The sequence below is a fragment of the Crocodylus porosus genome, unplaced genomic scaffold, assembly GCF_001723895.1.
Source record: "Crocodylus porosus isolate Cpor-Errol unplaced genomic scaffold, CroPor_comp1, whole genome shotgun sequence".
Classification (NCBI taxonomy): Eukaryota; Metazoa; Chordata; order Crocodylia; family Crocodylidae; genus Crocodylus; species Crocodylus porosus.
Window position 1 is genome coordinate 33,341,776 of NW_017728951.1, and position 11,918 is coordinate 33,353,693.

An 11,918-nucleotide genomic window follows, 5' to 3' on the forward strand; every position below is an offset into this window, starting at 1 on the left:
GCGCTTCTTCACTGTTAGGGCGGCTAGGATCTGGAACCAACTTCCAAGCGAAGTGGTGCTGGCTCCGACTCTGGGGGTCTTTAAAACAAGGCTTGACAATCACTTTGCTGGGGTCTTTTAACCCCAGTACTCTTTTCTGCCATGGCAGGGGGTCAGACTTGATGATCTGCTTAGGTCCCTTCCGACCCTACTAACTATGAAACTATAAAAGCATTCATCTGTGCTAATGTGCAGTAGTGCTGATTACAATTCATTAAGTTAGTACCTGGCATTACATTCCCCCTATTGTGTGTTAGGGTATTATGTCCTGTGGCTGTGTCAGGGTTGATTGTGTAGTTTTACTAGTAAATTGGACAGTGGACTTGTATAGGATGGTTTGGATAGGGATGATCCTGCCTCTGGAAGGTGGTTAGAGTAGATAACCTCTGGAGGTGCCTTTTAGCCCTGTTTTTCTATGGTTCTATGATCCATGAGGTATGTAATTTATGAGGCTGATTGGCACAGAATGTGAACCTTTGATCCAGATTTGACCTTTCTCAGGGTTCCGGTTTGTTTGGGTCCATACCTAAAACAACATTTCAACATGTATGGCTGGTATCCATATGCTGCAAGAGCCCTGGACAAATTCACTCCTTATGTGTACAGTCTCACTATATTCAATGGGTAAACTGTGTTCAACAGGGAAAAATCAGCAACAGTATCTGCAGTGATGGATACATTCTGTTAGCTCTCAAGTACAGAAGCAGTGGTTCCAGTCATTAGCCCACAAGCTAGGATAAAGATCTATTATGTTCTTCATCAATTTCAGCCTCTGAAGCACTATGGCTTTGATCCAGTACAGCAATTAGGCATGTACTTATCTTGAAGCACATGAGTAGTGCCTTTGAAGCCAACAAGATTACTCATCTGCTTAAAGCTAAGCATGTGGTTAAGTAGTGTTCTGGATCAGGTCCGGAATACTTAACAGCAGGCCTGCAGGGCAGCCACTGCCAGCCGTGATTGAGTCCCGGACCTCTGGAGCTAAAGGCATGAACCTCTATTGCCTAAACTAAGTCACTCAGCCAGCTCAGCACAGAGGCAGTAGCAGACTTGTAAACCTCTGGATAAGGATTAGTCCTTAGTAGGGAACAGAATGCCAGATGACCCAGCTTTCATCAACATAGCCAATACAGTTCAATGACTAGTGTCAGAAAGGACATTATTTTATAAAGTGCTATTTTTAGTGAATTAGCCTGTGCAACCTGGGTTTGGCAAAATGACAGCCATTCATCTATTTGTTAGTAAGAAACAGTTGAGTTATTTTCTAGAACTGGATAGCTTAAGCAAGAGCAATCTGTGCCCCAAACACAAGCATGAAGCATTGTCCAAAGCAAAGGTACACTAGGGCACGAGGGTTTTGCTGGTTATCTAGTTTGGTAAAGGCTTGCATATCTGTGAAGTATAGAGACAAAGGGGAAAAGGAGGACACAGGGCCACTCAGGAAAGTTGTGCCTTAGGCAGATTTACCTGAAAATCAATATGGATAAATTATTGTATTTTAAACTCCACCATGTGAATGCTCTTATTCAAGAGGAAAGTGGCCTTAGATGTCTGTGGCTTAAGTCTGGTCAATACAACCACGCCAGCAATACCCCCCTAATGGAGATATACTGTATGTTAGCAGAAAGTGTTTTTCTGACACTACCTTCCCAAACAACATAAACTCCAACAAAACTACTCTGCCTGCAACATTGCTTCATTTACCCCAGTGGTTTTCCCAACACAACTCTGAGGTTGACTAGGGCACATGGCTTTTCACATTCCAGGCTGATATATCAATGCCTCCAAAGCTTTGTTGTATACGTCAGGTCTTTCCCAGATACATTGTCTTCACACACTTAGTGGTTTTAAGTTACCAAAGAGTTCCCATGGAGACAAATTCAGAGAAAGTGAGGGAGAAGGCAGTAAGAAAGCTCCCAGCATGGTCGAAATGTGCTGTAGGAGTGTAGTCTTGAGAAAAGCAGGGGGACAGCGTGCTTTTGGCACAGAATGCTGGCTAACGGGCTTGGAAATGAAAACAAATAACTTTTCTCTTGCTGTCCTCAGGGAGATAGGACTTTATGTTCTTTATAAATAAACAGGGCTATATCAGTAGCATCTGTAACATTACATCATCAGTTGGAGGTGGCATTTAGCTATCTCAAATATGACCAACTGCTTGGGTCACAAAAGAAGTAACAGAACAGTATTTCCACTATTACCATAATACTGAAGCCTTTCAGTCTTTAATGTATTTTCCTCACATACCTTTCTGAGATGACACCACCCCATGGAGGGAAGGAAGACTGGAACATAAGGGCCAGATCCTAAGTGACCTCTAAGTTGCCTCAATTTAGGCATCACTGGGCATGTCTCTACGAGATGCTAAGGCAGCATAGTGTCTCTGGGTGTGAACCATGACAGCAACGCTATTGCTCAGTAGCATCTAAAACAACTGTGCAGGCACAGTACTGCTCAGTAATGCCAGTTACTGCACAGTCATTTAGTACTTCGTTAAGCAAGTCCTAAATGACTGTACAGTAACAACTATGTAGTTTGCTGCTTGTGTAGACGCAGAAATTGGGCACATATACATGTGTGCTTTAATGCACAGATTATATGCCCTGCATAAAAAAGTGACATTATGCTAAGGCACAATACAATAGTCTACCATGCATTATGCATCACTAAAAAAGCATGCAAATGCACTACTGCTCATTAACACAGCTTAATGTCCATTAATTTAGTACTACACATTGGAGGTATTATATTTAATGCACATTGGAAAAGGTGCATTAATGCACATGTAGACACTCCCACTGTGCCTTTCTCCAGAAGAGTAATCCAGGGTGCCTAGACTATGTGCACAGTAAAAGGAGAGACCTAGGTGCTTCCTAAGAGTAGTTTTGCAGCTGTTAAGCATGGTTGATTGGATCCTCTTTTGGGTATATCTATCCTGCCTCTGCAGCACTCCTCAGAGTTCTGCCTAACACATCCCAGACTTACCTGCTCTACATGTGCCAAATGGAGAAATGATGCAGGAAAGCTTTCCTGTGAACACCACACCACTATTGCTCTAGAGATCTGTCTCCGGTTGGCTGGAGAGTAGTAAGTCAGGAAAACTGTGGCTGGCAAATCCCAGGCAAGTGCCAGAATTACTGAATCTTCCTTCCCCCTTGTTTAAAAGGTCAGGCAGCTAACTTGGATTCAGTTTAGTGCAAACAGTTAAAGGAGAGTGAAACACATTCAGACCTTTTTAGCTTGAAGAATTCATTTGGCTCTTTCTTATGCCCTGCTTCGATATAAATGTGACTTTTCCTAAAATGATTTGTTTACCTTTTGTGAAGCATAATACTTTTTGCCCATTTAATATGTGCATAAAACTACACACTTTTACATTGGGTTTTTTGAGGAAATGTGTTATCAACAGTGAAAAAATGCTTCAGGCATTAACTTCTAGAGATGAACTGGTGTTACCTGAATATTCTTCCCCAGCAGCAGTGGCATCTCCTGATCAGCATAAGGCTGATGAGGAGGCTGGGGAAAGGAACCCTTAGCTACCTTACTAGCAGAGTCAGCATGGCCCGAGTGCTGCTGATTCCAGTCATCAGCAGAAAGAGACAGCCCTAGGTTTGGGAGCACAGTAGGGTGGTGCAAGCTTTCATTTCATTTTGATGCCCCATTTCAAACTGGCATCCAGGGCTCTTGCCTTGGTCACCCACTGCTAGTTATATTATTGTATTGTTCCTTGTTTGTAAGTTGGGCAAGACTTGGATTTCCTGTTTCATAAGACGTGCTAAGCAGGGTACTTCAAGTAGGGTTGGAGCGAAGTTGTAGCTGTGATGGAGATGTAAATTTTGTGTAAATTTTGAAGCCATGGAAAGAAACATTTTTTTCTGGAAAAAAAATGGAAATTCTGGGAAAAATTGAAATAAATGCAATACTTATTTTCTTAGCACCCTTTACAGATCTCAATTCACTTTGCTACTTTAAGAACATAAAATGTATTATGTATAACTTGGTTTACTCATAAAATTATCATGTTTGGTATATTTATTAAATTTAAAAGTATAGTTTATTCAGACAAGAATTACAGATCTACTAATTGAATTTACTTTACAATGCTTTTAATTTTTGTTACAAATGGAGCTACAAGCTGCTGAACTCTGAGTAACCTAGCATCTCTTAGTTTTTGCCAGTTTATGAGAAGCAGGGAAAAATTAAAGTTGAAAATAGAAGAAACCCTTAACATTATAGTAAAACAATGAAAGTTTTTATGTATTCTGGACTTAGTCTCCTCCACAGTGTCAAGCAGATACAGAAAGCACTCATTTTTAGAAAAAGATCTGAGAAAAAAAAGAAGAAAAACCCCAACACTCATTGAATGCAAATTTTGCTACATGAAACTTTGTCTAATGAGTCTTGTTTTCTGAGCTATTACTACCAGCAGTTTCTGCTTCTTCCGCTTCTTCTGATCTTTAATTTTTATCATCTTCATGGACTTCTTAAAACTGAAGGTTTGCCTGAATTGAGACAAGCTTCTCTACTGTTTCATATGTTAGTTTATTTCTTGATTTGGTATATTTCCAAACATAGACCAGTTTCTTTCACATTCTGCAGAAGATGGAAGAATCTGAAGCAGGTGAGAAGCAAGAGGAGTCAGAGGCTGTGTTGTTCAAGGCCTTGCCACCATGTTGCAGAAGAGATATGCTTGGGCAGAGTCCCAGACTGCTTTCCTGGACCAAATACCTGAAGATGTTCTGCATTCTGCGACATTTGAAAGTACCTTTCCAACATCAAGTCCTAAGTGTGTTGCTTGTTTTGTAATCTAGTCAAATGCAGTAGCAGTGCTATCATCACTAACATTTTTGCATTTGAATCTTGGATCCAAGAGATTTGCAGCAGCATGAATTGTTTAGCAACAAAATTCTTCCTATCTGTTAATAAAGTCTTTCACTTTTCTTTCATCTGTACTTGTAAATGTAGATACACTTAAATCAGGGGTCAGCAACCTCTGGCACGCGTGCTGAGCATGGCATGCAAAGCCATTTTGCTTGGCACACCACCGCCAACCCAGGCTCCAAGCAGCTGCTGCCAGCCACAGAGCCCAGGCTGCTCCCAGCAGGTGGCTGGGAGGCTGAAAGCACTGTTGCAAGCAGACCAGGCTCCATGGCCTGGCTGCAGCCAGGGGACTACTGACAGCTGCTCCGGCAGGTCGGCACTCCAGCACCTTCCCAGGTAGACATTGTGTTTTTTTCAGCACTCCAGCCAAAAAATGTTGCCTACCCTGACTTACATTCTCAAAACCAGTTGATTTTATCTGGGCCATTTGGTAAAGAATGTCTGACAAAAGTGGACTGTCTAATTCAGATGCAGTGATTGCTGAAGAAATTGGCTTTAAAATCTTCAGGGAGTTCTGCAGCTGAATCCAGAAAACATCCTCATCAAGTAGTGTTCCTTATACTTCTGGGTACTTTAAGATCCTCCATTATTACTGTTTCTTGAAGAGCTTCTTTGTTTTTTAGTAAACTTTTAAAAGAGATCACTACTCCATCCCATCTAGTTTTACTACAGAATTTGTGTCACTATTTTATTCTTTGCATTCTTTTCTTCCTGCTTCCTCTTAAAGACTGCAGCTACAATATGAGTAGTTTTTACATGTTTTATAACTTATTTTGTTCTTCTATAGATCTTCTGCAGAGTGTTCAACTTTATGATGTCATGAAGAAGCAAGTTTAGCTTATCGGATGTATGTTATTGCAGTAACGTGGGTATTTATGCATTATGATCTTCCATGCTGCTTTCATGTTGCTTACATTGTCAGTCAACAAAGCAAATACTTTACCACCCCCAATCTTCTGTAGGACTTCACATATTTTACTACTCATATACTCTGCAGTATGCCTGTTCTCTCGTGTTTCAATGCTTCTGTAAAAAACTGGTTGAGGTGTTGATATCACAAAGTTTATGATTCCTTCTCCCTGCACATTTGTCCATCCATCTGTAAGTACTGCAAGACACAGTGCTTTGTTGATTTTTCCTTGCACAGATTGCATTACACATTCATATTCTGATTCTAAAAGAGGCTTGCTAAAGAATGTCTTCTGGGCAAATGGTATGATGGCCTTAGTAATTTAAAGCTTCCTACCAGTATGCATTTTCAGTTATTGACAATGGTGTCCCAAAAGAATATATTGCTTTTATAAGAGCTTGGTCAATTTTTTCCTGATCTTCAGGTGTCATCTTGTCTAAAAATGAAGCATTTGAGAGTCTTTTGTATACAGCTGGCTACAATATTTGGTTACTTAAGTATGTTGATTGGGCAACCCTTTGTGATACTGATGTTATAGAAGAAAAAGTAGAAGAAAAAGCAGTAGAAGTACTTCTAGATTGAGAACATTGGAAAGAACTACTTGCACTTTCATCATCACGATCTACCTCCTCCTCACTTACACCCATGAAGGATTTTTAATGTCTGCAGGACACTTCTTACATACAAGGATGTGTTTGCTCATCCTAGTAGCATTTGAAAATGCATATTTCATTTAACAGTATTTGCAAATCACATTTTTTCCCCTCAGAATAACTTGCAATGTGGGACTGTTTCCATATGCTAGAAGTTGGTTGCACCATTTTGCTGAGGGAGAAAAAATAAAAATGTAATTTAATGGCCAGCTTGCAGATATAAACACTAAGCTACAGCATGTACAAATTTAGTAATGGATGGAGAAGAGGCCTTCTCAGAGCTAACTGTGAACAACTTTCCTGCTCTGCAGGCTTCACCTTACTGGTATGTTGCGTGATATGTCACAAAACATCAGATTAATAGAAATTCAATTATTAATGACATAGGTTATGAAAATATATGAATGCACCTAAAATATAGTTTAATATACTGAATTCAGAGGAATTTAAATTCTTACCTTTTAATAAAGATGTATACTTTCCTTCAGCCCCTTTGTGCTGCTTCTGTACTTCTGTGGATCTCAAGGTCACAGGGCCAGGAGGAGGCAGGTTCCTACCAACTTAAAAACCTTTAGACTTGCTCTGTCTCCTCTCCTGAAGCCTTTGAGCAAGCAGGCCAATAAATTCCTTGTTTCTAATTTCTACAGGAACAAATGGATGCTGCTGCCAGTGTCTATTCCCAGTTCTCTGAGGCCTAGTCAGAAGGACAGGAGCAGATCCACCAACCTGTAGCTCAAAAGTCAACAACAGAGGAAGTCCACAAGCAAAGAAGGCACCTGAATCCTTCTTCCTTCTCTTGTGAAAATGGCAGTGCCCCTGGGAGCAGAAATTGCATTTGAGAGTTAAACTGCACTGCTTTTCCTTGGTGTACAGGAATTGCAATGATCTGATACTGTAGATAGTCTTACATAAAAATATTCCTATTACATAGTTATTAGAAAACATTTTTGGGGAGTAAAGGGTAGCAATATATGAACACCTTGTCTTAAACATTTTATTCATCATTCTAAAAGAAAATATTGCATAAGAGTTTTTTTTTTAATTTTTCCAAAAAAATTCAATTTTTCCAATTTTTTGGAAAAAAAGCCAAAAAAAGTCTCAGAAAAAAAATGGAAAAAACCCTGGTATTTTTCCTGATTTTTTTCTATTTTTATTTCCAGGCCTTCACACCTCTAAGCTGTAATCATCCATGAAATGTAGGAGAGGCAACCCTTGCCTTTCTGAGATTTCAATACACTTTCAGTTCTCAAAAACCCCCAAAATATCCTTCCTCTCCCTCTCCCCCACAACCCCTTTTTTTGTTGATCCAACCATTTTGTCTTAAAGGCCTTTTTTAATTGATTTCATTAAGACATTTTATTTTTAAATATAAAACTAAAAAGATTAATTTTAAAAAGGATTAATTTTAATTGTTAAATTAACCCACTCACACCCCCTCACTCTCTCTAAGATGAAGTGCAGAGTGCTCATCATGGGAGACTCCCTCCTGAGGGGGACTGAGGGGACAATCTGTCACCAAGACCCCCTAGCCTGGGAGGTCTGATACTTCCTGGGGGCCCATATCCAGGACATAGCCAAGAGTATCCCAAAGATTCTCTGGCTCTCTGATCACTACCCTATGCTCCTCATCCATGTGGACACAGATGACATGGCTCAGAGCAATCTCTGGGAGCAGGACTTAGAGGGTTGGGGGCACAGGTGGTCTTTTCCTCACTCTTCCCGGTTGTGGGTCATGGGCTGAGGAGGGAGAGATGGGTTGAGGTAGTTAACCAGAGACTGCAGCACTGGTGTCATCATGAAGGCTTGGCTTCCATGATCACAGCCTGCTCTTTGGTGAGGGAGGCAGCGGGTTGCTGGGAAGAGGTGGCCTCCACTTCACTCTGCTGGGGAGGAGGATTTTGTCAGCTAGACTTGCTGACTTGATCAACTGGGCTTTAGACTGAGCCCACCGGGGAATCAGGAAGTACTGCCACTGCAAGTCCACTGGGTAGTTTCTGTAAACCCAGCAGGCTAAGGCACTTAAGGGAACCCACCCCTACCCCAGCCCCAGAGCGATGTGTAGGAAAGGCACGGGCCCCAGTGGAACATTTACATGCCCCTATGCCAATGCCAGGAGCCTGGGGAAAAAACCAGAGGAACTGGTCCTTCTGCTAAACCAAAAGGATTACAATCTCATAGGGATAGCAGAGACCTTGTGGGCCTCCACCTATGACTGGGCTACAGGTATAGATGGCTATACCTTGTACAGGAGAGATTGTGTGGCAAGTGAGGGGGCAGCTCTCTATGTCAAGGAAAGCTGCGTGTCTCTGCAAGCTGACTTTGGAACCCAGGGGGTATTATTGGAGACTCTCTGGGTCAAAATCCATGGTGAACAGGGCACAGGGGACACAATGGTGGGGGTCTACTACAGACCTCCCAGCCAGGATCAAGAGCTTGATCAGGAATTTGCCAGGGAACTAGCTGAGACTGCGCAACTCCAGAGCATGGTTGTCATGGGAGATTTCAACTACCCTGACATCTTGGCCACATCCGAACAATCACAAAGCTTTCTTGTGTGTGGATGAGCTCTATCTGACTCAAGAAGTCTGTGGACTAGTGAGAGGCAAAGTGCTGCTTGACCTGGTACTGGCAATGGGGGATGACTTAATCAGTGACCTAACAATTGAAGGGAAGCTGGGAGACAGTGACCATAAGTTGATCACCTTCACCATCTGCTGTAAAGCAGGCAAGTCAGTCAGCAAAGCAGAAGTCCTCAACTTCAGGAAAGCTGACTTTGACAAGCTCAGGAGGCTTGAAGGAGAGGCCCTAAGGGACCACAACCCAAAGGGGAGGGTTGTTCAGGAAGAGTGGTTGCTCCTCAAGGGAGCGATCCTGGATGCACAAGCAAAGTCTATCCCGTCTCGAAGGAAAGGCAGCAAAAGGGCACAGAAGCTCCCTTGGCTCTGCAGGGAACTAGTGGACCTCCTGTGTTGAAAAAGAAAGGCCTATAATGGATGGATGGATGGATCCACCCCAAAGAAGGAGTACTCTGCACTGGTCTGAACCTGTAGCAAGTGAACCAGGAAAGCCAAAGCTGCGACTGAACTCCAACTGGCTACATGTATCAAGGACAATAAAAAGTCCTTTTTTAGATACGTGGGGAGCCGGAGGAAAAGCAAGGGTAACATTGGACCTCTGCTAAACCATATGGGTCAACTGACGACTGACGCCCAGGAAAAAGCCAACTTGCTCAACAGGTATTTTGCGTCCATTTTTCACCAGGCCCAAGGGACAGCCCTGCCCAATATGGTATGGGATGGCCAGGGTGAGGGAGAACTATTACCCCACATCAATGTTGACCATGTGAAGGAACACCTTGAGAGGTTAGACACTTTCAAGTCAGCTGACCCAGACAGCTTACAGCTTAGGGAACTTAAGGAGCTGGCAAACATCATAGCTCGGCCACTGGCATGGATCTTCAAGAACTCGTGGCACTCAGGCGAAGTTCCTGAGGATTTGAAGAAGGCCAATGTGGTGCCTATCTTCAAAAAAGGGAGAAAAGTAGACCTGGGGAACTACAGCCCATCAGCCTGACCTCTATCCCCTGGATCTCAAGATCTTGGAGAAAATCATCAAAAAGACCATTCTTGACAAACTGGCTGAAGGCAACTTCTTGAGAGATAGCCAGCATGGATTTGTTGTCATTTGACCCCAGCACCCTTTCCTGCCCATGGCAGGGGGTCAGACTAGATGATCTGCTTAGGTCCCGTCTGACCCTACCTACCAATGATATGCTTAGGTCCCTACTAATGTGATGTGCAGCCGTCAAAGCGAACAAAACTCTGGCTTGCATCCATAGACGCTTCTTTAGCAAATCCCAGGATGTCATCCTTCCACTGTACTCGGCCTTGGTGAGGCCGCAGCTGGAATACTGTATCCAATTCTGGGCTCCACAATTTAAAAAGGATGTAGAGAAGCTTGAGAGATTTCATAGGAGAGCCACATGCATGATCAGAGGGCAGAAAAACAGGCCTTATGATGAGAGGCTGAGAGCTATGGAACTTTTCAGACTGGAAAACCGTAGGATCAGGGGAAGCCTGGTGGCTGCCTATAAGCATATAAGGGGTGTACATCAGGATCTGGAGGAACGCCTGTTCACCAGAGCGCCCCATGGGATGATGAGGTCAAATGGTCACAAACTTCTCCAAGACTGTTGCAGGCTGGACCTAAGGAAGAACTTCTTTACAGTCCAAGCTCCCAAAAACAGACTGCCACCAGAGGTGGTACAAGCACCTACTCTGAATTCCTTTAAGAGTCTGTGACCGCCTGGCCTCAAACAGTCATTCGCGTGTGGCGATGGCTCGGATGGTTGGCAACGAAAGTCCCGAGATAGGGGCCAAGGTTGAGGAGCAGGGCCACAGCTGCAGATTGATTAGAGCAGGTGGGGTCAGGACCCATGGCCCGCCAGGAGTGAGAGCAGGGACCAATGGCCCGTGAGGGGTGAGAAGAAGCAGGGCCAGGTGGCCTATAGCCCAGGAAGGGTGGAGTCGGTGAGAAGTAATGACTAACTAGCCAGAGGCCTGAGTGCAGGAGGGGCAGTGATTGCAGGCCTATAGAGCTTAGCACTCAATCATTGGTAAATATCTGTGAGGCTTGGAAGTGGCTAAAAGGGGAGATGAGCAGGCCACATAATCAGCCCTTAACACAACAAGTAGTAGCATCTGTGCTAATTAGTACAAGACCTGGCCACAGTATCCTTGGGGCAGCCTCCCTTTTCACAAGTTCACATTTATATCAAGGCATGGCAAGACAGCAGAAGGGGAGGATCCTTTAAGGAAAGGGAAAGATGAAGGCTGGAGGGGGTGGAGGGCTCCAGGGGTGTTGTGGCCACCCCTGGAGTGGGACCTGATTACAAAGCTGCTTAGCCAAACAAAAATATATTGTACTGTGCAGCTTCAGACCAGCTTGCTTTGTACAGGTTTTCCTGGCTTTATGCTGTACATGGGTTCCTGGTAAACAATGCAAAACTCGAATTTACATAAAGGAAACCTACTTTATTATATAACAAATAGCGATAAATTCCAAGACCTCGACTGTACTGACCCCCAGGCCCATTTCTAGCACTTTTACAAGACAATTTTGGTACTCACCAACAGCAGACGGTACACACAAGCACAGGGTGGTGGTGAACATGACCATAATGGGGATAGCAATTACAGACATGTGTGTTGCATACAACGAGCAAGGAACACAGATCCACACAGGTGACTATATTTTGATGTGTGTCACTCCCACAATGCACTGCACAAAGCAGCTGACTGCGTGAATTTACCTCGCATATAACAAATTTTTGGTATAAAAAGGGTGAATCCGCAAATACAGAACCCACATATAGTGAGGAAAACCTTTATTTGCCTGGATGTATCATGGAAAATTTTGGAAAGGTAGTGTACATA